Source organism: Hyaena hyaena, unplaced genomic scaffold (assembly GCF_003009895.1).
Source record: "Hyaena hyaena isolate Hyena2069 unplaced genomic scaffold, ASM300989v1 scaffold_540, whole genome shotgun sequence".
In the NCBI taxonomy this organism is placed as follows: Eukaryota; Metazoa; Chordata; class Mammalia; order Carnivora; family Hyaenidae; genus Hyaena; species Hyaena hyaena.
Window position 1 is genome coordinate 1,341,462 of NW_024081171.1, and position 25,322 is coordinate 1,366,783.

Genomic DNA, 25,322 nt, shown 5'->3' on the forward strand with positions numbered 1-25,322 from the left:
ACAGAGCCCGACGCGGGGCTCGAACCCACAAACCGCGAGATCATGACCTAAGCGAAAATCGGATGCTTAACCGACTAAGCCACCCAGGCGCCCCTGCTAATTTACGTAATTTTAATGGGAGAACTTGGAACTAGTTTCAAGATACGTATCATTAAGGTTTTTATACTGCATTCTGTGGATTTATTTTCAACCTTGTACAACTGTCAATGAAAATATGTGCATTCATGGACCCCTCTGTTACTTTGTTTGATACTTTACAAGAGCCCCTCAAAGTAGGGATAGAAAATANCCGACGCGGGGCTCGAACCCACGAACCGCGAGATCATGACCCAAGCGAAAGTCGGACGCTTAACCGACTAAGCCACCCAGGCGCCCCAACCCTCTTTTCTTTACTAGTTCAAAATCATCCTACAGTCAGGCCTTCCAGAAGTATCTGAGAAAAAGATGCAAATTTTATGTTTGCAGAACACAAAAGACTAGGCCTTTTGTTTGCTCAAAATGTAGTATACTCTCCTGTACACCAGGGACTCCCTAATAACAGCTAGCTCAACTTTGACAAATAGGATTAATATCCCTGATGAGTATTGATGTAAAAATCCTAAAGAAAATACTAGGAAACTGAATTAAAGCACAGTAAAGGGATTGTATAACTTGATCAAGTTGCAATACAAGGATAGTCCAACATGCAAAAGACAACGTGATACAGAGAATGAGATTAAGAGAGTGAAGGACAAAAACCATATGATAATCTCAATGCAGAAGATCATTTGAAAACATTAAGTACTTTCATGATAAACATTCAACATACTTGGAATAGGCATAAATTATCTCAGCACCATTAAGGCCATATATGAAAAGTCCACAAGTAACACCATCATCAATGGTGAAAAACTGAAAGCTTTTCTGCCAAGACCAAGAACAAAACAAGGATTTCTATTCTTATACTTCTATTCAACATTATACTGAAATATATTAGCATAACTGGAGTAATTAAAATATTAAATGAGTGAGATCATCTGTCTTCGCATATAATCTTAAACCTCAAAAATTCTAAAGATTCTATAATAAAATGGCAAAATTTCTGGATACAAAATCAATATACAAAAATCAGTTGCATTTCTATGCATTAACAGTGAGCAACCATAAAGGAAATTTTAAAAATAATCCCACTTACAATGACATCAAAAACAATAAAATACTTAGGAATAAATTGACCAAAGGGATAGAGTAGAGATTTGTACATTGAAAGCTATGAAACATTGATGTAGGAAATTTAAAAAGAATAAATAGAAAGGCATTATGTGATCATAGATTGGAAACTTTTTTTTTATATCCATACTTTACAAAGTGACCTAAAAAATTCAATTCAATCCCCATCAAAACCCTAGCATAGTTTTTTGTTTGTTTGTTTGTTTATTACAGAATGGAAAATATCTTCCTAAAATTAATATGGAACCCCAAAGGATCCCAAAGAGCCACGATAATAGTGAAAAAAACAAATCTAGAAGCTTCATATTTCCTGACTTTAAAAGATGTTATAAAACTATAAGGAATCAGAACAACATGGCACTGACATAAAGAGACATAGAGCAAACAGAATAGAGTCTGAAAAGATAAAAGCAGAGAGAGAGGGAAAAGAAATTGGGCCCTTTTTTCCTGACTAATTGAGCTAGTACACCTTGCCTCATTTTCATTTGCCCTTAGACTGAGATTTATATATTGGTTCCCCACGTTCTCAGGTCTTTAAACTTGGAATAAATTATACCATGATCTTTCTTAGGGCTCCAGCTTTCAAAGAGTAGATTCTATGACTTCTCTGTCTTCTGATGAGGAGGAATTTCAAAAATACATAATGAAGTCTTACAATTAAATATAAAAAAGAAATTTAATGATAGATAAAAAGGCTTAAACAGTCATTGCTCCAGAGAATATATACAAATGGCTAAGAGGCATAAGAAAAGAAGCCCAACATCACTCATCAGGAAACTGCAAATCAAAACTATGATGAGCTAGCACCTCGCACATTTGAGGATTGCATCGTCAAAAACAAAACCAAAAGCCCAGAAAATAACAAATGTAGGAAAGGACATGGAGTAACTGGAACCCTCGTATGCTGTTGGTAGGAACCCAAAATGGTACAGCTTGTTATGGAAAACAGCATGGAGTTTTCTCAAACAATTAAAATAGAGCTACTATACAATTTAAGAATCCTACTTCTGATAGGATTCCTAATTAATTATCCAAATAATTATCCAAAATAATTGAAATTAATATCTCAGAGAGATATCTCCACTTCCATTTTCACTGGAGCATTACTTAGAATACCTAGAAGCATTGCTTAGAATACCTAAATATCCATCTACAGATGGACAGAGAAAAATGTCCTATACACATACAATGGAATATTATTCAATTTTAAGAAGGGGAATCCTGTCATACAGCAGCATAAATGAACCTTGAGTACATTATGCTTAATGAAATAAGCCAATCACAGAAGAACAAAAACTGCGTGACTCCACTTATATACGGTACATAAAGTAGTCAAACTCATGAAAACAGAAAGTAGAATGGTGGTTTTCAGTGTCTTGAGGGAAGAGAAAACAGAGTTGGCATAAAATGGGTATTGTGGTTCAGCCATCCAAGATAAAGTGCTACAATGTACATATAGTTAACTAATGCTGTACTGTACACTTAATTTTTCAACAAGATAGATCTCACTTTAATGTTTTTTTTATAATAAAAAATTAATTATGTCAACCACCCTAGCCCAACTTTTTTTTTCAAATACCTGGAATCATTATGAATATTCATTAGCACCTACTAAGAATTCTCCATCTGCTACAGGGGACATAGCTGAGTCAAACAGATAAAATTCTCTGCCTTCATTACAGACAATATTTCAATCAATATCCTTAAGGCCATCCTCCTTGATGGAGTTTTTCCTTGATGGAGGATAATAAGAAAAATTTCTAGGTTTACATATTGGGAGTTTCAGGGTCAATTTACTTTCTTGATCAGTTATGTCTACTATATTATATTATATAATATATATATTATACCATCTCTGTTATGAATAAGTTATTTAGCATTTTAACTTTTATTAATAATTTTTTGATAATACTTAAATATAAAAATTTTAGATAGCAGGAGATCTCAGTAATTCACTGTGATAAAGGTTAAAGAATATAGTTTTACTTACGTTATTCCTATCAAACTCCCTTCCAAAGTGACCTTTAAACATTTATAAGAGGATGTGTATTTCACTTCCTCCTACAATTTTTCTTTTGTCCAAAAATATTAATGAGTAAAAGCAAAATATCTTTCTTAAGGTACTAAACAGCTACACTCTCTTAAGAAATTGATATACTTTATAAAATGAGACTTGTGCAAGATGTATTAATATCAAACTACCATTGTAGTTGTTTATGATTTAATTAGAATATTCTTAGTGTTAGTTCATATAATTACACACAACCTATATTTTGATGGATCAAGTGCAAATTGACATAGCATCTTCAGTTGGTAGAGATTTTACATAAAATTTATTTTTCTACATGGCTTCATAAATCTGAACTATCTCACAGTACTTTGTGACTGACAGTTTTATATGTTTTTTAATAAATAAGCCATAGCTTAGATTAATGCCTACCAATGCAAAACATCATGGATGATACATTATTGAATACATTATTCACTGATGCCACCTGCATCAAAGTACAACTTTGCTCAAAAAGTGTTGAGAAAAAAAAACCCGATATTAGAAATTAAACTTTGTTTTTAATATGTGGACAAAAGTGAATATAATAGTTTTCAACATAGGGGACTTGGCTTAAATGGTTTTGTCTTAATTCCTGGATCATTTTGGGTTCTCCAGAGTAGTAGAAGTTATTTGCTTGGTTTTATATGTCCATATCACCCATATCATTAATATCTATAGAGATTGACTTATTACTGTGAATTGGCTTACATGGTTCTCAGGACAGAGAAGTTCACAGTTTGCTTCTTCTCCAGCATTTTTGTATTATTTATTATTCTTCATTGAATGAGTTCCACTCACCACAAGACAGGCAATATGCTTTACTCAGTCTACCTATTCAAATGTCCATCTGATCCAGAAACAGACTAAAACACACCCATAACAATGTTTGAGCAAATATCTGGAAATGCCATGGCCAAATCAAGTAGACACATAAAATTAATCATCACGAGATCACTTGGTATATACATATATATATATATATATATATGTATATATATACACACTTGTTTATATACAGGTGTATGTGTGTACACCAACACAAACATACACAGACTCTTAGTAATATTTTATTTCTAAATAATAAGACTAACAGAGTCCTAATTATTCCTACCATGATACAACCATGCTGGATACAGCCAACAATGCAATAACCCCTTTCACAGAGGAGGAGGCAAATCCTTGAGTGGTGCTTATTCTTTTCCTTGATATCTCTTAACTTAAATATTATGGTATTACTATCGATTTGGCACTATGAGTCCTCAAAAAGCCATTCTACTGTCACCCAAGCAGCTGCTTCATGATGGCTGGGAACATGGGAAGATAATAAATTCCATGAGCACGAGCCCACTGCCATAATTCTATAGCTGTGTGTACTCTTACAATGCTGTAGAATTCAAGCAATTCACCATGATGGTGAAGAAGGCATTCAGCAAATCTATGCCTGATATTTTTGGCAGAAGCATTGTATGAAAGGCAAATTCTAACCCAGAGTAAGCATCCATTCTTGAAAGGGGCAACATTTTGTTCTTACCGGATGGATGTGGTTCAATCTTTATCAATAGCCCCCCTAATAATCTGGGGGTGGTACCGTGCTGGGGACTCAGTGCTCTTCTTTGCTGGTAGATTGGGCACTTAGCAGTAGGCATAGCCAGCTCAACCCAGATAAGGAGACAGTCTATGTTGCTGAGCCCATGCATATCTTCCAATGCTATCATCATAGCTACTTGACTTATGAGTCCTTTGGGCAATGACAAAGGTGACTGGGAAAGAGGCTGACTGACATTCATAGAACAAATCACCCTATCCATCAGATTATTAACATTGAGCCTTTGTGAGCATTCACATGGAATAAAGATATCTTCATGGGTTTTGCCCATTCAGGGAGATCTAGCCATGTCTCTTCTTCAATGTTTCTCATCACAAATTTATCAATCATGTTCTTGCCATGTCACTGGTTATCCAACTAAACCACTGGCCACAGCTCGGAGTTGGTATATAATCACCTGTCTGATCATTTCTTCTTCTAAGCAAAATGAACAGCCAAGTGCAGTGCTTGCAGTTCTGCAAAGAGGATTTCCCTTCATTATTGCCCTTCAGGGATGTCCCAGAGAGGACTGCAGTGCTGTAAATGTTCACTTTTTGGGTTGTGCCTGCATATTATGCATAACCATCTGTAAACCATTTCTAGATCTTCTCTTCCTCTGTCTCCTAATCATAGGGAGCTCCCAAAAAGGCCATAGGTACCACGTAGCAGGTATGGAGACCATGGAATTGGAGTTAACTTCTTCATATAGGTCGCTTATGCCAGAAGGCCTACTTAGGCATGATTGAGTGTAAACTGCTTCCATTTGATGATGAAATGCTTCTATATATGCTGAAATGTATAGTTTGATGGGTCAGTAACCCCTAATTCATGATGAGATGCTCAGGTCTCATGGTAAGTTGGTAGTCCAATGGTTTAGTGTTCAGTCTTTCCTTAAGCCCAGTAGAAGCCAAGATTTGCTTTTCAAAAGAGGAGTAATTATCAAAAGGAGGATGGCAGAGCTTTGCTCCAAAATTCTAAGGGCCTGTGCTACAGGGACCTGTAAAAACTCTCTAAACATCATCCCTATTTTCCACGTCAAGCATCATTAGGTGTGTTGAAGTGGCAGAGCAACTTGTACAACAGCCTGGACATATAGCAGAGTCTTCTCTCATGCTAGGCCTCACTCAAATTAGCAGCTTTTCAAATTTCTCATTAGCGGGCTGGGGTAACACACTCAGATGAGCCATATGTTGCCTCTAAAATATAAGTGGGCCCACTAGGCATTGTACCTCTTTTTTGGTTATAGGCGGGACCAGATCCAACTTCTCCGTTTAAAAAAATTTTTTTTAATGTTTTATTTATTTTTAGGAGAGAGAGAGACAGCGTAAGCAGGGGAGGGTCAGAGAGAGAGGGATCATAGACTCTGAGAAAGGCTCCAAGCTCTGAGCTGGCAGTCAGCACAGAGCCCGACGCGGGGCTCGAACCCACAAACCACGAGATCATGACCTAAGCGAAAGTCGGACGCTTAACTGACTAAGCCACCCAGGCGCCCCTAACTTACCCACTTTAAAAGTGACATCTCAACATTCCCCACATACCACTAGACCCTTAGAAACTTCAAAGTAGAAGGTCTCTGATTTTTTCAGATTTCCCACTCTGATATGTAAATGTGTGACCATCAAGTTTAGAGTAGTTGCTACTTCTCATTCACAAGTTTTAATCAGTATAATGCTATCAATGTAATGAAGTGGTATGATAGCTTATGTAAGGAATGACAATCAAGATTCCTGTGAACTAAGTTATGGCATTGACCTGGAAAGTTGATATACTCCTGTGGGAAGGTGTATTGCTGGTCTTGTCAGCTGAATATAAACTGCCTCTGGTGGGCTTTGTGGACACAGTGGATAAAAAAGCATTGACCAGATTAATACAAGCATACCAGGTACCAGGGAATGTGTCAATTTGCTCAACAATGGAACCACAGGAGCAACTCAAGTTGCCACCTAGTTATAACTTACAATAAGCCACTGTCATTCTCCAAGATCCATCTATCTCTACACAGGTAAAGTAAATACCCTGAATGGGAACAAGGTAGGAATCACCACCCTTCTATCCTTCAAGTCCTTGATGGTAACATTAATCTCTGCTATTTCTCCGGGAATCAAGTATTGCTGACTTTAACACTGGACATCCTAGGAGACTGGAAGTTTGTATTGTAATTTAGCCAGTCACAGGATGAGATTCTGTGTTTGATTTTCAAAAACCTCTGCCCGGTGGCTACGGGCTATCAGGGTCTCTTTCAGGGATCACATAGAAGTTTTCAGATCATTTATGTGGTACTTGAGCTGGGAATTCAAGTATGTTTTTTTCCTATGTAGAAAAATTGGCACACATACTTATGGAAGGTGAAAAGTTTCAGGACTTGTGCTTGTCAGGCTAGAGCCCCAGGAGAGTGTGTGATCTGAATTCCAATCCAAGAGCAAGCAAAGGCTTATGTTTGAGGTCAATAAGTCAGGCAGGGTGAAGTTCTGTCTTCCTCAGTCCCTTGTCTATTTAGGTCTTCAAGTCATTAAATGATCCCCAAGCTCCACTGGAAAGTCAGTCTTTTTTATTCAGTACACCTATTCAAGTGTTAAACAGAAACACCTTACATTCACACTCAGAATAGTGTTTGTACACTCCATAGCACTCAAGGGATATATAAAATTAAGCATCACTGTTACTAGTCTAGTTGGCAAAGGTTGTCAGAGAAATGACACAAAACCACCAAAATGAGTTTACAAATATCTCAAAGAGAAGATCAACAATAACTAAACATTGTTTAGTGACTATAAGCAATATTTTATGGTAAAGATTGTGAACAATGTCAATAATGAAGTTAGACTAGTGTCAAATTTCACAATTATGCTAATCATATTGTATTTAAATTCATAAATATATTCAAAGGAAACCACAAATTAGGTATTTATTAAAGTCGCATGTGACAATCTATTAAAATGTATTCAATACAGGCGTTCCTATAGAATCATTAAAGTTTCTCTTACTTTTTGGGTAACTTACTAAACTGCAAGGTCATATTTTGAATTTAAATATTAATCAAAACACTATAAAATGATGTGACTTAGAGATCCTTAAATGTATTAATTGATCTTGAGAAGAGAATAACATAGCTGATAAAAGACTAAACAAATCTAAAACAATTGACAGGATTTGAAAACAGACCCAAATCTGATATAAGTATTGTTTACAAATATGTAACACTGTAAAACATTTTCAGGTGTACTAGCACTTTATGAAAAATAATTTACAAATATTCTTTAATTTTATTAAAAATTTATTTTTCTATTGTCAGTATAAAATGATTTTAGGACTATTATGAAGCCAAGAAGAAAAACAAGAAGTGAATAAACAGCAAGTTAGACCTGTAGGTGTAACTGTTCTTAAATTAATACTTAAAAATTTAAAGGACAAGGGATGGCTAAAAGGAGTCTCTGCATTCTTCCAAATTTTATCATCTTTTCTTTAGGCTTTGCCCACTTACTTCCTATCTGACACTAGTATGCTGCTCTCAAATGGTGCTATATCCCTTATCATGTACAACCCCAAAGTGGAAATGAACCCCCTTGGGGCGCCTGGGTGTCTCAGTAGATTAAACGACCGAGTTTGGCTCAGGTCATAATCTCACGGTTCATGGGTTCGAGCCCTGCATCAGGCTCTGTGCTGACAGCTAGCTCAGAGCCTGGAGCCTGTTTCAGATTCTGTGTCTCCCTCTCTGAGACTCCCCTGCTCATGCTCTCTCTCTCATAAATAAAAACAAAAAATTTAAAAAAAGGGGAAATGAACCCCATCTTGCTCACAAGAAAAAAAAATGCCGTTTGTTCAAAAGGCCATCCCACTTCTATTCTGAACACAGAAGACATCAGCTTGCTTCTTTGCATCTGTGTAAGACAAGTAACTGGAGCCAATATAATACAGGAGAAGTACAACATAGAATGCCTTTTCCATCTTGTGCTTGATGGAACAAAACAAACAAAAAAACACTCCCATACTGAATCTTCACTCTTCCTCTTCCATAGTGACTCTGGTGGTCACGTGTCAAGGGGCACTATCCCCAAATGAAAGGATTTTAGATTGCTAGGGCACTCTGTGGAAGAGAACCATCTCAACCAGAAATATCTGCACTGGAATTTGCCTAAATGAGGAAGTTTTTTATTGTGTTAAAGCAGTATGATTTTGGAGTTGTTACAGAAGATAACATCAATTACTGTAATTTAACATATTTCACTTTCAAAACTAAGCTGGTTTGAATATTTAAAAAATACTAAAACCAAGGTAATCTTAAACAGTTTGGGTGAATATGAACACACTATCTCTCACATTTGAAACACTGAAATTTCTGCTTGTTGGCCTCATACACACCATCCTATTCAGAGGCTCATCTAGGAATTATCCATTATTGTCCAAAAAAGGCTGGAGTATTTTAGCATGCCAATGTCTTGATTCTTTAGTTCCTAATAATGGCTTTACTTTCATTAGCTATAAAACTACTTCTAGCAACTACTCAGAACTTTCTTCTATGTAAAAACTGATGTCATCCAGGTAAGGGGATAATGAGTTATTCTCAACTGCTTATTGGGTAGACTTCCCCCTTCTCCATTTTCATTTCTGATCTCTTCCTAGATAAGATAAACCACACATTTCACTCTTTTAAATAAGAGTTGACTTTATCCTTAGAAGATTGGAGTAAAATAGTATCTTGCTATGTCACACATGCTGCAAGGGTTATAGATCTACTAAAGTGAGCCATTCAATCACAGGTCATCCTATAAGTTAACTCCAAATCTCATGAGTAAACACAAGCACAGTTCTCTTATGAGTGCTTGGTAGGAAAAGTCAAGTAATTTTGTGTCTTTGTGTACATTATCAAATAAGATATTCTTGTAGTTCAGACACTAGAACATAAAATCTCAAAGGCTGATAAAAAATTAAGATATACTACTGAGTATGTAAAATATTTACTGTGTTATATAGAACTTCAAGAAATATTTTATTCTATTTCAATAATATTAAATCAGTTGTTAAATGGTATGTTATCAATAGTTTTCTCTTTCAATTTTAGAAGTAACAAAAGTGGCCTTAAAAGTAATTCGTGTATTTAAACCTCAAATACTGGAAAATATTTAGTTAAAAAACCCAGAGGTTCAGATTCTTGTAATACTGCTGCATGTACACATGGTCTCAATAAAATAAATTGTTTTTGCTGCCTGCATGTGCAAAAGAGGCAAACAGAAGCAGACCAATGATAAAACATCAACATAATTTACATATAGTGTAGACATTCTTTTTATAGTGATATTCAGTGTAATTTTATTTTTATTATATTGTTAAAAATAATCACTGATAAACTTGTTTTTTTCCCCCGAGTGCTCCTGAGATAACCCTCTAAATTCTCTTGTACAAATTTCAATTGAGAGAGAAATTGATTCAGAAAGGTGATAAATATGGAAAAGTTATTACAATAAGAACTGTACACCTAAGAGTTTCAGTAATTTCCCTGTTTGCTGAATGCTTATGTTCTGTAAAGTAGCATCTTTCATCTAGAGAATTTAATGGCTTTCTAATGCTTTTCCATGACCCAAGAAGTCTGAAATGGGCCTTTATCAATGCAACACAGAGGAATTGAGCTGAAGATAACTAGTACAAGAAAGTAAAATAATTGAATTTCTTTTTTCCCATCATGTATAACCCTTTCTAGGGTATAGTCCAGTAAATTTTGAAAAACTAGAACATAGAAAATAAAATTTAAAAAGGACCCATACCTATTTGGCAGTTAAAACATCTGAGTAACCAGTTACCAACTTGTATCTCAAATATTTCCAAAATCCACATTTCCTTTCTCATTCCACGTGTTACCTCCTCAGTCAAGGTTTCACTTGACTTTTCCCTAACCCTGTGTTACAGCCTGGATTTCCTGTAGTTAATTTCTCTATTCCAGTCCATCATTTCTAATGCTAGTTTCCGAAGAATTATTTTCTACAAAATCCATATAGATCATGTTATAGCACAGGTAATTCCAGAGTGCCTAGTGACTAACGGAGGGATCTTTTGTTTTACATTTAAACAACCCATCCAAATATGCCCAGCTCTCTAACTTCCCAACTTCTCTCCCTACATACCTGAAGTATGAACCAAACCACTTCAAGCACCTGCCTGAATACACCAAACTTTGTAGGAACTCCAGGTCTTTAATACATGCTTTTATCTTTTAATAAACATTCCCACTTTTCTGACGGTCATACTTCAGCTTCTTTTCCAAGACCCCAGAGGAATACTATTTCCAGTTAGGGTCTTTTGTTTGGATGGTTTTGTCACCCAGGAAATTGACCCATTTTTCCTTCTAATTCTCACATGACTTTTTCATACACTATAATTATCTGCTGGAGTCATGTTACAGTTTGCTGAGATTAATATATCGTTAGATTGACTCAGCAAATGTTTGGTGAGAAATTCAAGATCTACATGAAGATTTTGATTCCTGGAAATACACGTTCATATAATCCCCTCTTGCTCAGTGAACAATCCTGGTTGAATTCTGAAGCTCAAATTTCTTTTCTGCCACAGCGTCGTCTTACTTATCTTCACTTTACTGAAGAAAAAAAAAAAACTTGGAATAGTCACCTTTGCTTCTGTTTCACCAAAACACCACTAAAATAAGCTAATTAAACTTAAAATGGATCAAACTCCTTTGTTCCAAGCAAAATTCCTTTGTGATTTTTGTTCTGTCCCTGAAATTAGCAGATGTTTTCTCTTTCTCTTTCCTTTCTAGGTAAATGATATTGTTAACTAAATATTGAAAACATTACATGGAAACCATTAAAAGTTTTCTACCTGAAGAAAGAAATGGTTGTGAATAATGGACTTGAGTTCCGCCAGAATTAGATTTTTTTCCCCGGAAATCTATAATTTATGCAGAATTTGAAAAGTGCCTCACAAGAATAACAATTCAGTAAGATGGATCTATATTCCTAGTACTAAACTTGTGGTACTTGGATATCAAAATTCTGGTTCATTTTCCATATTATTACATGATTTCTAACAACATACTAAAGCTTGATAAAATAGGGATCTCTTCACTCTTCGAGTTCTGTGTCTCTGTCTCTCTCTGCCCCTCTCCTGCTCATGCTTTGTCTGTCTCTGTCTCAAAAATGACTAGAACATATTTTTTAAGAAGAGTGAAAAAAGAGGTTATTGAAACAGAAACTGAGAGAGTTTGTTGACAGTAAACCTGCCTTGTAAGAAATGTTAAACCAAGTTCTTTTGTGAAAGAAAGGATAGAAAGCCAGTAGTTGGATTTACATAAAGAGCATTGGAGAATAAATAAGGGTAAGATAAGAGTTTTTATTTTGCCTATTCTAAATTGATTTAACAGACAACAGTTTGTTCTAAATAACGGTAAAGTATATTCAATCTGGTATGCTTATGTCTAAGGAAAATGGAAAAACAAAATGATACAAGGTATAAAAGGAAGGAATTAGAATCATTTTGTTATATTAAGATACTATACTCATTAAGTGATATAATGTTCTTCAGCATTTGGGTTAGGTGTAAATGTATATTGCGAACTCTAGGGCAGTCATCAAAATAATAGTAAAAAATTGTAAAAATGATGTGCTAAAAAAGAGGAGAAAAAAGAACATGAAATGTGAAATTTAAACAAGAAAAATATGTGAAAGACAAAATTAGGAACAAACAGCAAGTACACAAAATAGAAAATAGTAAACAAACATGTTAGGTATTAATCCAACTGTATCATTTTGAACACTAGTCATCTAAATACATCTATTAAGACATATACCTGGTGTGCCTGAGTGGCTCAGTTGATTAAGTATCCAACTCTATTTTACCTCAGGTTATGATCTCAGGGTTCGGGAGTTCAAGCCTCGCATCGGCTCTGAACTGACAGCAGAGCCTGTTTGGGATTCTCTTTCTTTCTCTGCCTCTTCCTTGCTTGCTTACACTCTCTCACTCTCTCTTAAAATAAACTTAAAAAAAAATTGAAAACACAGATTGTCAGTGGGGCACCTGGGTGGCTCAGCCAGTTAAGCTTCCAATTTTGGCTTGGGCCATGATCTCATGGTTTGTGATCTTGAACCTCATGTTCGGCTCTCTACTGTCAGCACAGAGCCCACTTGAGATCTTTTATTCTTTCTCTCTGCCCCTGCCCAGCCCATGATTTCTCTCACAAAAATAAACATTTAAAAAAATATACATGGATTGTCTGAATGAATCAAAAAACATTACTATGTGTATCTTGTCTACAACAATCTCCCTTTATAAAGACATGTAAAGTAAATGGGTAGAGAAATAGAACAATAACTATAATATAACTATAACCATATCTTCACAATAAAAAAAAGAGTGAGAGTAGCTAAATTAGTTTCAAACAGATCCAATTTTAGGGCCAGAAAAGTTATTAAGGATAAATAAGGGCATTACGTATTGATTAAAAGACCTAACAATCCTTAATGTGTATGCATTGAACAAATCTGGGAGGCAAAAACTGATGGAAATGCAAAACTTACATGAATCCATTTAATAGCTAAACACTTCAAAATCTCTGCACTAAAAATGGACTGATTCAAAATGCAGGAAAAAAAAAATCAGGAAGGACACAGTTGAACTTGATATCACCATCAAACAATGGGACCTAATTGGCATCTATAGACTAGCCAAAACAGCAGCAGAATACACATTTTCAAGCTTATGTGGAACAATCACTAAGATAAAGAACATTGAGGGCCATAAAACATATTTAATAATTTTAAAAGAATAGAAATCATACAATATATACTCTCAGACCACAAAGGAATTAAACTAGAAGTCAGTAACAGAAAGATAGCTAGAAAACTCTAGAATAGAGCTTTAGAAACATACTTCCATATAAAAGATGGCCATAGACATTATAGAAACTAAAAAATATTTAAAACTAAATTAAAAGAAAATACATACCGGGTATAGCATATAAGTGTTGAATCATTAAATTATACATTTGAAAGTAATATTGCACTGTATGTTAACTGGAATTTAAATAAAAACTTGAAAAGAAATTTTTTAAATAAAAAGATGGGGCTTCTGCTAAAGGGGAAAATTTAGCAAAATTTGTGAGACCTGTGAAAATAATATTTACATTGATATTTTATAGTGTTGAATGACCTTAATAAAAGTTAAATATAAAATTAGTCATCTACGCTTTCACTTTAGCAAACTAGGAAGTTAAATTGAATTTGAAGTAAGCACAGTAAAAATTAGAGTGGAAATAATTGCTATTGTAAACAGGAAATCAATCAAGAAAGTCAACTGAAACAAACCCGGGTTCTCTGAGATTAATAAAGGTGATAAACCTCCAGTCAGTCTGACAAAGAAAAAGAAAAGACACAAATTAGTATCCTAAATGAAAGAGGGGCTATCACTACAGATCTCATAGACATTAAAAGGAAAATGAAAGAATTATATGAACAACAGTATGCCTTCAAACTGGTAACCTAGATAAAATGGACCAATTCCTTGAAAGACACAAGCTACCCCCAAAGCATATACAAATAAATAATTTTAAATTGTATAATTAGTGTCTGAAATGTCTAATACATTCTATAAGACCAGCATGACCCAGAGATCAAAACCAGATGTTACAAAAGTACCCCACACAAGAACTCCAGCCCATCCTTAAACATCAGAATACTGGATTTACATCCCACCCGGTTTCCCTCCCCAGAAAAAAAAAAAAAAAAAAAATCAGGGGCTGAAAGGTTTCTATTATGCCACACTGCACTGGAAAGAGGGCCCTGGAGAGTAAGCACAGCACATATTCCTACTAGGTGTCCACTCGCATGGCTTACCCCTTACCTGGGGTGCAGAAACTTCTTAACTAGTTTAGAGATTTCTTATAAAGGCAGTTGGTCCATGTATTGTTAAGTTTGTGCTACCATGGAAGAAAGTTTGAGGTCTCTGTTCAACCACTTAGCTGATGTCACTGTAGAAATTTAAACTAGTTTAATATATACTTAACTGCTAGTATGCTCTCCTGGCTCAATGAATATATGGTGTTTTTCTGTCTAATCATGTATTAAAACCATGGTTTTATGGAAACATTTTTAAAAGCCAGTCTTTTGCAGTTATGTAGTTGGAAAAACAAAGTGTAACTTAGCAGCCTGTACAGATAATTGGATGTATACTTTGGGCACTACACCAGAACTCAGTGTGATATTTCTTTCAAAATTGTTTTAATGTGGAATTTGAAGTCATATGAAGTTTTTAAGTATTATCTTTGTCAAGTTCATGGGGGTAGATCTTGCCCTTTGAATAGAATTTTACCCATATGTGAATCTAGCCTTGCAGTGAAAGTCTTATGAACTCTCAAAGGTCTCCAAAGTATTTTGAGAACTGTTTGCACTAGCTTATGCCTAAAAAGATGTGTTCTTTACTTTTCTACCTAAAATTGAGGTAACAAAGACCAGGTACATACAGTTTGAAAGTTTACTTTATTCTCTAATCATATTAAACAATTTCTTTTATCAGGAGATAATCCTTTAAAATAGGGTCACTGGCTAAATTCTAGGCATAAAAATAAATAGGGATTATTTAACTATTTCCCTATTGCTGGAGATTTAGTTCCTGGTTGTTATTGTTGTTTTTTTTTTGTTTGTTTGTTTGTTTTTTGTTTTGTTTTTTTAGTATCATGCATAAAAGGCAAACTTTGGCCATACTCCAATTAATTCATGAGTTGGGAAAACAAACATGATGGAAACAGGGAGCAGAAAAAGAAGTGCTTTCATTTATTAAATTACTAAGGAAATGCAAATTATTACATTTGGATCTCTTGGTCATAAAATTAAAGGAAAATATCTACCTTGGTCTTGTGGATTTTACTACATAAGTGTTTGTTAGGCATTACAAATTAAAGACTCTGTATAAACTGGTTTTTAGTTGTAACCTGAAGGACAGGAATACAGTATCATAAGAGTACACAGTGAGGAAGGCTAGGAATGCTTTGTGTGTCTGCTTTGTGGCTAAATGCAAAAGCTGGATGTACATTCAAAGTGTGGAAACCGAACAAAAGCACAAGGAGGTTTATGTGCACAAAAGAGGACTTAGAAGACAAACTACATGTGCCATTATTCCACAAATTTACTTTTAATTTTTTGCAAGAAAAATATAGCTGTTATGTTATAGTCAATAGATTTAAAATACTTTAGCATAGATCCGATGTTACAGTTAAACACACTACAAGGGTCGGAACTATGGATGATTTTTCTAATTAGCATCGTGAATATCAGAAAGGAGTTTTCATTCATAAAATTAATACTAAAGCAAAGTCAGAATTGTATGTTCACTGTTAAAATGAGAAGCATTCAAGATAGGTTAGATAAAGCATTGGAGGAAAATGCTCCATCACCACACGAATGGGGTAGAAGAAGCCAGCAAGCCCCCTAACCTCTACCTTAAGAATTGTCCAACTCATTGCATAGGTCTTTGACTGCCTAATACCAAGAGCAAGACTAACCAGATCCTTCTCTGAAGTACTGTTGTGCCCTCCCTGATGGAGCTGAAATACCTAAGTGACAGGGGAGATGAACTCACTCCAAACCTACACAATAGTGTTTTCAACCATAGTTGTTTCCCCATCCACTACTGGATAGTACTTACTTAATAAACACCTGCATGTGAAGAAGAATTTCTCCCGGTGAGACTACCTCTTCTCAAACCTTTCGGTAGCTAAGTTTATTTACCGCAAAGAACCTAAGAGTTCCACACGAATAAGCATAGGTCACTTTCCAGCTGTAGCTGTAGAAATTTCATAAAGCTTTAGTGAACATGAATAGAAATAAAAAGAAGTTATCTAACTACCAAGACACTTAGGACCAAATTACCAAAACCACAATACTACAGTAAACTCTAAATTAAAAATTCAGAAGCCACATACAAAAAAGCAGAAAATTCAGACAAGGTGAAGAAGATGTATTAACTATCAACAATTATGTATTTTGTATGTTATTTAATCTGTATTGTATACTCCACATTGGCTAAGAGGACAGATCTTAAATTTTCTCAATACACACACACACACACACACACACACACACACTGGAGACGATAAAGAGGTGATGGATAAATTGTTTAAGTTGACTATGGTGATCTTTTCCCAGTGCATATACATCAAAACATTATATACCTTAAATATACATAACTTTTTAGGTCAAAGATTTCAATAAAGCTAAAAATTTTATGTCCTCGGAAATTTCAGGTACAGCTCTACTGTGATCTTTGCTGAACTGAAAGTGTATTATGTGGTATTATGTAAATCAGGTAAGCATTGCAATACCTTACTAGAGAGAAGTAAAAGCTTATACAGGAACTAAGACTATGTAGAAATAAAAGAAAGCTAAAGGATCAAAAAGGAGTACTTCAGGGGCGCCTGGGTGGCTTAGTCGGTTAAGCGTCCGACTTTCGCTCAGGTCATGATCTCGCGGTTCGTTGGTTTGAGCCCCGCGTCGGGCTCTGTGCTGACTGCCAGCTCAGAGCCTGGAGCCTGTTTCAGTCTGTGACTCCCTCTCTCTCTGACCCTCCCCTGCTCACGCTGTCTCTCTCTCTCTCTCCTAGAAATAAATAAAAAAAACATTAAAAAAATTTTTAAAAAAGGAGTACTTCAGTAGAATTGAGATAAAATATAACTTACAAATATAATTGTACATAAATTGTGATCAATGGGTAAAATTTAATGTTGTGCTATTCTCAGACCAATATTACATTAGAACGAGGCCTCAGAAAATATAGAACCAGGCAGTCAGTGCCACTGTTTTTTGTTACGCTCATAAACCAGGTCAATTTTCTTTTAAACTTTATAGAGGAGGTTAAGAATATTTCTTAGCAGCTTTTAATATCCACAAATGGTACAGCTAACTCAAAAACCCCTTCAGAAACCCCAACAAACTAGTACAAGTAAAAAAAGAAAATCATATCCATGTACTAATAAATGATATCTCTTCCTGCTGATGATTTTATTTGTGTCTTTTTTCCCCTGTAAAGCATTTAAATTAAACTGCCTAAATTGCAATCTAATTTATTTATATAAGTAGTCCAGTCTGAGAAACAGCTTCAATTTCTTTAAATACCATGTTTAATAAAATATGAAAATATGAATGTAAAGTTATGGGTAATGAGAGTATGTTACATCTTATAATATTTCTATTCACATAGAGTCATTTCAAAGTATCCAAATGACTCATATGTATGAAAAGCTGTATGGTCAGTTGAGTGCTAGAGAGAAGTACAGAATCTCATTAACTAACCAGGTCAAAGAGAGATAAATATATATGATGTAGAATCTTTATTCACCATACAGAGCATTTATTGAGCCTTTCAAAACTAAAAACTTCACAAAAGCAGCAGTGATAGGAGAGTGTGTTTATGTAGTAATATTTTTAAAAATGTTACTTTATAGGGAGAACATGCTTGAAAACAGAATTCAAATGAACTTTAAAATATTTTACTACATTTACTTCAGAAACTTCATTTCTTTAAATTATGGTCTTGTATCAATTAATGTTTATATCCTGACCTTCATTTTCCTGAAAATAGCATCTAATAGAGTAGGAGTGATACAGATTAAAACACAAAGTGTAAGACAGCAAAGAGTCGCAGTGACTCGTTCGTTGTAAACAACTATCTGTTCAACAGATCATCCAAGTCCTGAAGGGCTTGCAGAGTGAATTGCCAACTCTGGAATAATGTGATCACTCAAGATAGAAGCATCATGACAGCATAAGATTAAGTAATCTAGCTTCCCTTTTGAAGGTCATACAAATGTTAGTTAGATCAAGAAGAGAAAATAATTATAAAATGATACATGTTAACAACTTCATAATACTATTCGGATCTATGCATATGGTCCTGTTTAATTTTAAAGATTGCTAGAAAGACTATTATAGAGAATCAAGATCATATCTAGAGTAGAAATGGACATTTTAAATTGCAACTGGTCTGTTAGATCCTTCAAATATTTTATAATTAAATATGTTAACATATCCACCACCATAAACAAATTAAAATTTAGATATAATCTACAGTATTTACACCTTTAATAGAATTATATCTAAAAGCTGTTGCATGTGGTTTTTGAGTTAATCTTCATAAAACAGTAATTTATTAATCATTCAGCACTTAGGAGGTTTCAGAAAATGCTTTAATCCATTAGAATGCTGGAAAACAGAACTGAAGACAAATCATATGGTGTTCAGGGACCTGGGTGTTAATTCATCCTCAGTCACATTCTGGCTCTTTGACCTTGGGCAATAATTTTGATTTCTCTGAGACTGATTTGGGGTTAATCATAAAAATAGCATTCTAGCCATCAGTGGTTTTGCGCAAACAGATAAAAAAAAAAAAACTAGAAGTACAATGATGAATATCTGTAAACTGGTTTTTCTTATTGGGAGTATCCATTCACCTCCGGGACATGGTGAATTTTCTCTTATGAAACTGTCAAACAGTACTGGGAAGCCAATAAAGGTCTTGAACATTCTTAACAAAATACAGCAATCTCTGATATATTATTTGAGCTTCTGTCCCCCAGAAGCACCAAGACAAAAGGATGATTTTCTGTCCAAAATTGATGGATTTTTTTTCCAAAAAAGTTTGAAACCATAGAAAGAAAAACACTCTTCTTAAAACAAGCAACTATTATTCCAAGAAATTTGCAAAACCAAGATAGCAATTTTTTTTAAAGTTTATCCATCCCTTTTGAGAAAGGGGAGGGGGACACAGTGGGAGAAGAGTAGAGAGGGGAGAGAGAATCCCAAGCAGGGTCTGCACCATCAACACAGAGACCTATGCAGGGCTCGAACTCACAAACCAGGAGATCATGATCTGAGAAGTGATCAACAGTAGGACACTCAACTGTACTGCCCAGGCATTCCTCCAATATAGCAAATTTAATGACAGATTCTGTGCTTGGAGATAAAGAAGGATGAGTTATTGGCAACCTATCTATACTTGTTGACATTTTTGGTGTGATATATCATCATGGAGATAGCAAAACAATTCTTCTCACTCCTCTTGGAGCATGAAGACAGTCTAGGAAAGAGTGCCCCCCACTGACCGCCAACAGAAAGAGCCACAGGTTGACAATTAAGGCTAATCTCTTCATAGTATTTCATGAATCCATGAGTGTCCATCTTCTAAATTGTAACCCTCACATGTCAAAAATTTCAATGTCATACAACCTTAACTAGCAAAAGGTTTAAAGTAATTTCTAGTCTATAATGTTTAGATTGACTTTGAATAGCTAAAATTATCCAATGCAGATACCAACCTTTTGCATTCCAGATGACAGAAGATGGAGTGTTGAGACTGTCTGGTCTACATTTCAAGTTATTGTTCAGGCAGATATGAATAAATTGGTGAAATGCTGAACAATATGCCTCTCACAAACAAGCCGTATAATTAGGTTTTAGTTTTACTGTTAAAATGTTGGAACACACATTTAAGCTAAGGGACTCACAGAAACTAACCTAGGATTAGGCTGTGTGGAAAAGCAGCACTTTGAAAATATTTAGGCAATCTCCTCAAGTTTCTTTTTTCCTTATATATTAAAGCCCTAGTGAACTTCAATTGAAAGTATTTTTATCTGGGGTGGTCTTGAAAGAATCATGATGATGTCCCCCAAATTTGAGAAGAAACTGGCATGAAAATCCATATTTTAAGTACAAGGGAAGAAGTAAGAACTAATCTTATTAACTATTGGACTTCTCAGGTTTTTTTTCTTTTTTTAATTTTATGGTTATTTTTGAGACAGAGACATAGAGAACCCAAATGGGGAAGAGGCAGAGAGAGAGGTAGACACAGAATCTGAGGCAGGCTCCAGGTTCTGTGCCATCAGCACAGAGCCTGACACAGGGCTCAAACATACAAACTGTGAGATCATGACCTGAGTCAAAGTCGAACGCTTAACCAACTGAGCCACCCAGGTGCCCCCAGTGTTTTTAATAATAGTGTTTTCAAATCTAGTGATTATGGAGCAAGGTCTAGGGCAGTGGCAGTGAATAAGGACATGTTTAGATTTGAGATTCAGGAGCTGGATTATTGAATGTGAGGCGATTAATGGCACATAAATGAGAAAAAGATCACAACATTTATCAGCTTAGATAACATGACGGTGATGGCAGAACAAACTGACAAAGAGAGGGGCGCCTGGGTGGCTCAGTAGGATAAGTGTCCGACTTCGGCTCAGGTCATGATCTCACGGTTCATGGGTTTGAGCCCCACATCAGGCTCTGTGCTGACTGCCAGCTCAGAGCCTGGAGCCTGTTTCAGATTATGTCTCCTTCTCTCTGACCTACCCCTGCTCACGCTGTCTCTGTCTCTCAGAAATAAAAAATTAAAAATTAAAAAAAAAAAAACTGACAGAGAAGCAAGCTTAGGCTGTAGATGGTGGCTAAATCGCTAAAAGTTTTTCAAGTCAATGAAGTCGAAGAATTAAGATACTAAAACTTTTGATGGATTCATAGAAATTTGTCAACAAACTTTCAAGACTTGTAGAGTAGGAAGACAAAGATAATGGAGTATTTGGTGCATGACAAGAATGGTTTCCATCCGCCATGCTGACATTTGTGAGATGTAGGACAGTAAGCATGTCTCTTTCAGAAGGCTGCACAGGATGTAGAGTTTCAGTTAATGTCAAGGAAGAGGTAGAAGCATTTTTTAGAATGGATTGGGAATGTAGCTGGGTTTTATTTTGTTTTGAGCACTGTATCAAGTTCCAGAGGAAAGAGTAGAGATTTCTTGCCTAGATACAAGCAACAGAGCTTTTGAGAGAGGAAATACTTCACAAAACAATATAAAAAGCAGAGTATTAGAGAGGAGGGTTCAGAGCTGCTTATAGAATGATGGAGGTACAACTGGGATGTATGCAAGAATGAATGGAGTTACATCAAGACATTAAGGTATTAGTACCAACATCCGTTTTATCATTAAGTTGTCAGGTACCTTTTTGTGAATAAAAAAACAATGTGTGTGGGTGTGAAATCAATCAGTCTTACCCTTTAGCCTATAAACTATATGCATGAGGGCAAGGAACCCATGGTCACGCTCATTGTTATTCCTATGAGCACAGGCCTGAATACACAGTAAATTTGTAATGCATGGAGTCAAACCAGTTACAAGATCTAGAAGTATTTTTTTTATCTGTACTTAAATTTGAATGGATTTTAATATGATATATGTAGTATTAGTCCACAGGATATTTGTAGGAGACTATGCAAAGAAGATTAATCAGACACTCAAAGTTTCATTCCATCTATTTTCTTGATTTCTCCCCATTGTTTTCTTCAATGGACATGTATAATTTTTATAGTCCTCAGAAAGGTGAAGAGGTCTGTTTGATCATAGACCCTTAACATCTAGATGGGTACCTGGTGCACAGTAGACACTTTCAATATATGCCAAATGAATGATTGACCACACCAACTTCATCATGTGTCCTTCAGAATAACAATAGTGTTTAGTTATAATAACAACCCCAGCAGATGTACTACTTCAGCCACACTAAAGGGAATCAAGATACATGTTGGTCTATTATAATAGTAACCAGCCATGTTTGCCATAAAAATATTATAAGAGTAACATAAGGTACTAGAGGGATCATGCTCAAAGAGGTCAAAGTAATATCCTGAGAAACACAATGAGGAATTTGCAATGAGGTCACAGCTGCTGAGTAATGTACACAAAAATAGTATAAACTATTTGTGTACTCATTTTTAAATGCATTTCTAACATCAACCACTACCTTCAGGGAATAATTTCATTTCCTATTTAATTTCATGTGTTGCAACTGCCTTAAGGTGGTTATAAATTATGTATAGCACTACATAGAAATAAAAGTTGCAGTTTCTATCCTTTACCAAGTACAAATTTTGTTTTAAATTAAACATGCTGTAGATTTATGGTTCAACTCATAATCTTGCTTTGGTTACATGCTCAAAGGACAGTTTCAAGGCCAACTTTGAAAAAAATGCCAGTTTTCAGTAGATTACCAAGAATTCTATTACTGCAGCCATTACTCTTTAAAATTCACAAAATAATCAAAGATATAAACTCTAATTAAAAGCCTATTTTTCCAACTGGAAATTAAATTACTTTCCTTTGAGCTAAACCCTCAGTGTGGTCTATTTGTCTTTCTTCTACCTCCCATTGCAACTCTTGATTCTTTTTATTCTCTCACACTGTAATAGGGCTTAGAAAGCTGATTTTTTTTCCTATTTCTGTTATGTCCTATGCAGCAAGAAAACAAGGAAATAAAGGCTGTGCTTTCCCCTCTATGGCACGTTTAAATGAACCTTGACAAATTTTACTGTTGAAGAATTTGAGTTTTTCTTTTTTAATCTGTTTAAATTTCCTTCTTAAACAGGGTTATCATATAACTTATTACAGAGTTTTTGTACTAAATACTGATCTTTTAGTGGTGGTTTCTTAAATTACTGTACAAAAAGTTTTTATATCTATTGAGATCTCTTATTTTAGAATAAAGAAAATATTGAATGAATGAGAAATCTTCCCTTTCATGAAATAGAGTGAATAAGGCTTTTTCTGGTAACAAATTGAATATATTCAACACAGTCTCTTTTTGTTAATCTTGAACTTGTACAGCATTTGACACAGCAGATCACTCCACCCATCATAAACATTTTTGGGTCTTCAATTTCCTGGCACTTAATACTCTGCTTCTCCTCCTACCTCTCTGGCTACTACTCCCTGGTACTACACACATAACATTCTATTTTGTGCTACCACGGAGCTGGATTCAAGCTCTTTAACTTTCCCTTCGTTTCTAAAGACCAAGGAATCACCATTTTATTCAGAACTGCTACATCCCTAGATTCCCTCTGCTCCCCTTCCTTAAATATCTTGCCTTTCTTTACTATGTAAAGTTTCGAATATCCCTCAAATCTTTACCCAGTTCTAGAAATCAAAATTTTTTTTTTATATTTATTTATTTCTAGGAGAGAGAGAGAGAGAGAGACAGCATGAGCAGGGGAGGGTCAGAGAGAGAGGGGGAGTCACAGACTGAAACAGGCTCCAGGCTCTGAGCTGGCAGTCAGCACAGAGCCCGCCGCGGGGCTCGAACCCACGACGAACCGCGAGATCATGACCCAAGCGAAAGTCGGACGCTTAACCGACTACGCCACCCAGGCGCCCCTAGAAATCAAAATTTAAGGACTTTATTTATCTCTTTTGTTGAGACCCCTCACCCCCACACTTAGCAAATACTTTTCCTGTTCCTCCAATTTTTCCCCAAACCTACCTCAAAGCCATCCTGTTCCACCTCCATGATCCCCACCATATCTCCTCTACTACTGAAATAGCTTTCCAACAGGTTTCCCGGACCTGGTCATGATCCAAGGAGTTAATTCTCTACAAAACAATCATGACATTATTTAAAAATTATAAACCAAATAAATTCACTCATGTAAAAACTTCAGTGGTTCCTCACTGCTTTTAGAATAAAACCTAAATCTCTTGACCAGGCCTACAACATCCATCTTGATGGGGTTTGACCTGCTTTCCAACTTCACTCTGTGACATACTCCTGGTCTCCCTCTCCATCATGTCAAACCTTTACTAACTTCTGCTCAGTTATTTGTAAAAACTTTAAGCTCGTTTTCACCTCAGGGACTTCATCTTGCTGCTTTAATACCAGGAGATGTCATTTTAACCTCATAGATCTCAGTTCAGAGGTCATGTTTCAGAGGGTTGCTGATCATTTTCCAAAATAACCTGTTTTATTAACTTCTAATATAATTATAATCAGAAATTGTTTTGTGTATAGTTGGTCAGTTTTCCCTTTGTAGAAAGTAAAGCGAATTAGGTCATGGAAAATATAAATCATGTTCAAATATATGTATATGTATGTATACATATACATATATATATCTATTAACATAGTACTGGGATATAGTAGGCTCTATATAAATGCTTGCTATCTTATGAATAAATAGATTAATGAAATAATACATAAAGGCACCTGGGTGTCTCAGTTAAGTCTCCAGCTTTAGCTCAGGTTATGATCTTACAGTTCATGAGTTTGAGTCCCATGTCCATCTCTGTGCTGACAGCTTAGAGCCTGGAGCCTGCTTCAGATTAGGGGTCTCCCTCTCTCTCTCTCTGACTCTACCCTGCTCTCTCATGTGTGCACGCTCTCTCACATAAATAACATTGAAAAAATTTTAAGACAAAGAATACTTAAGTCATGTTGCCCCATGTAGATGGATAAGGTAACTTCTGTTACATTCTATCCATATAGAGAAGTCCTGTGTTATTGCAATGGGGGAAAAAAATACCATTAACAGAACTACTCAATTCTCTTATATTGATCATATTTTAAACTTAATAATCTTTTTTCAATCTGCTCACAGGTCTTTGGAAGCCCATTTTATGTAAATACTCTTAGTATTAAGTTACATAGAGCAATGATGTTCTTAATAATGA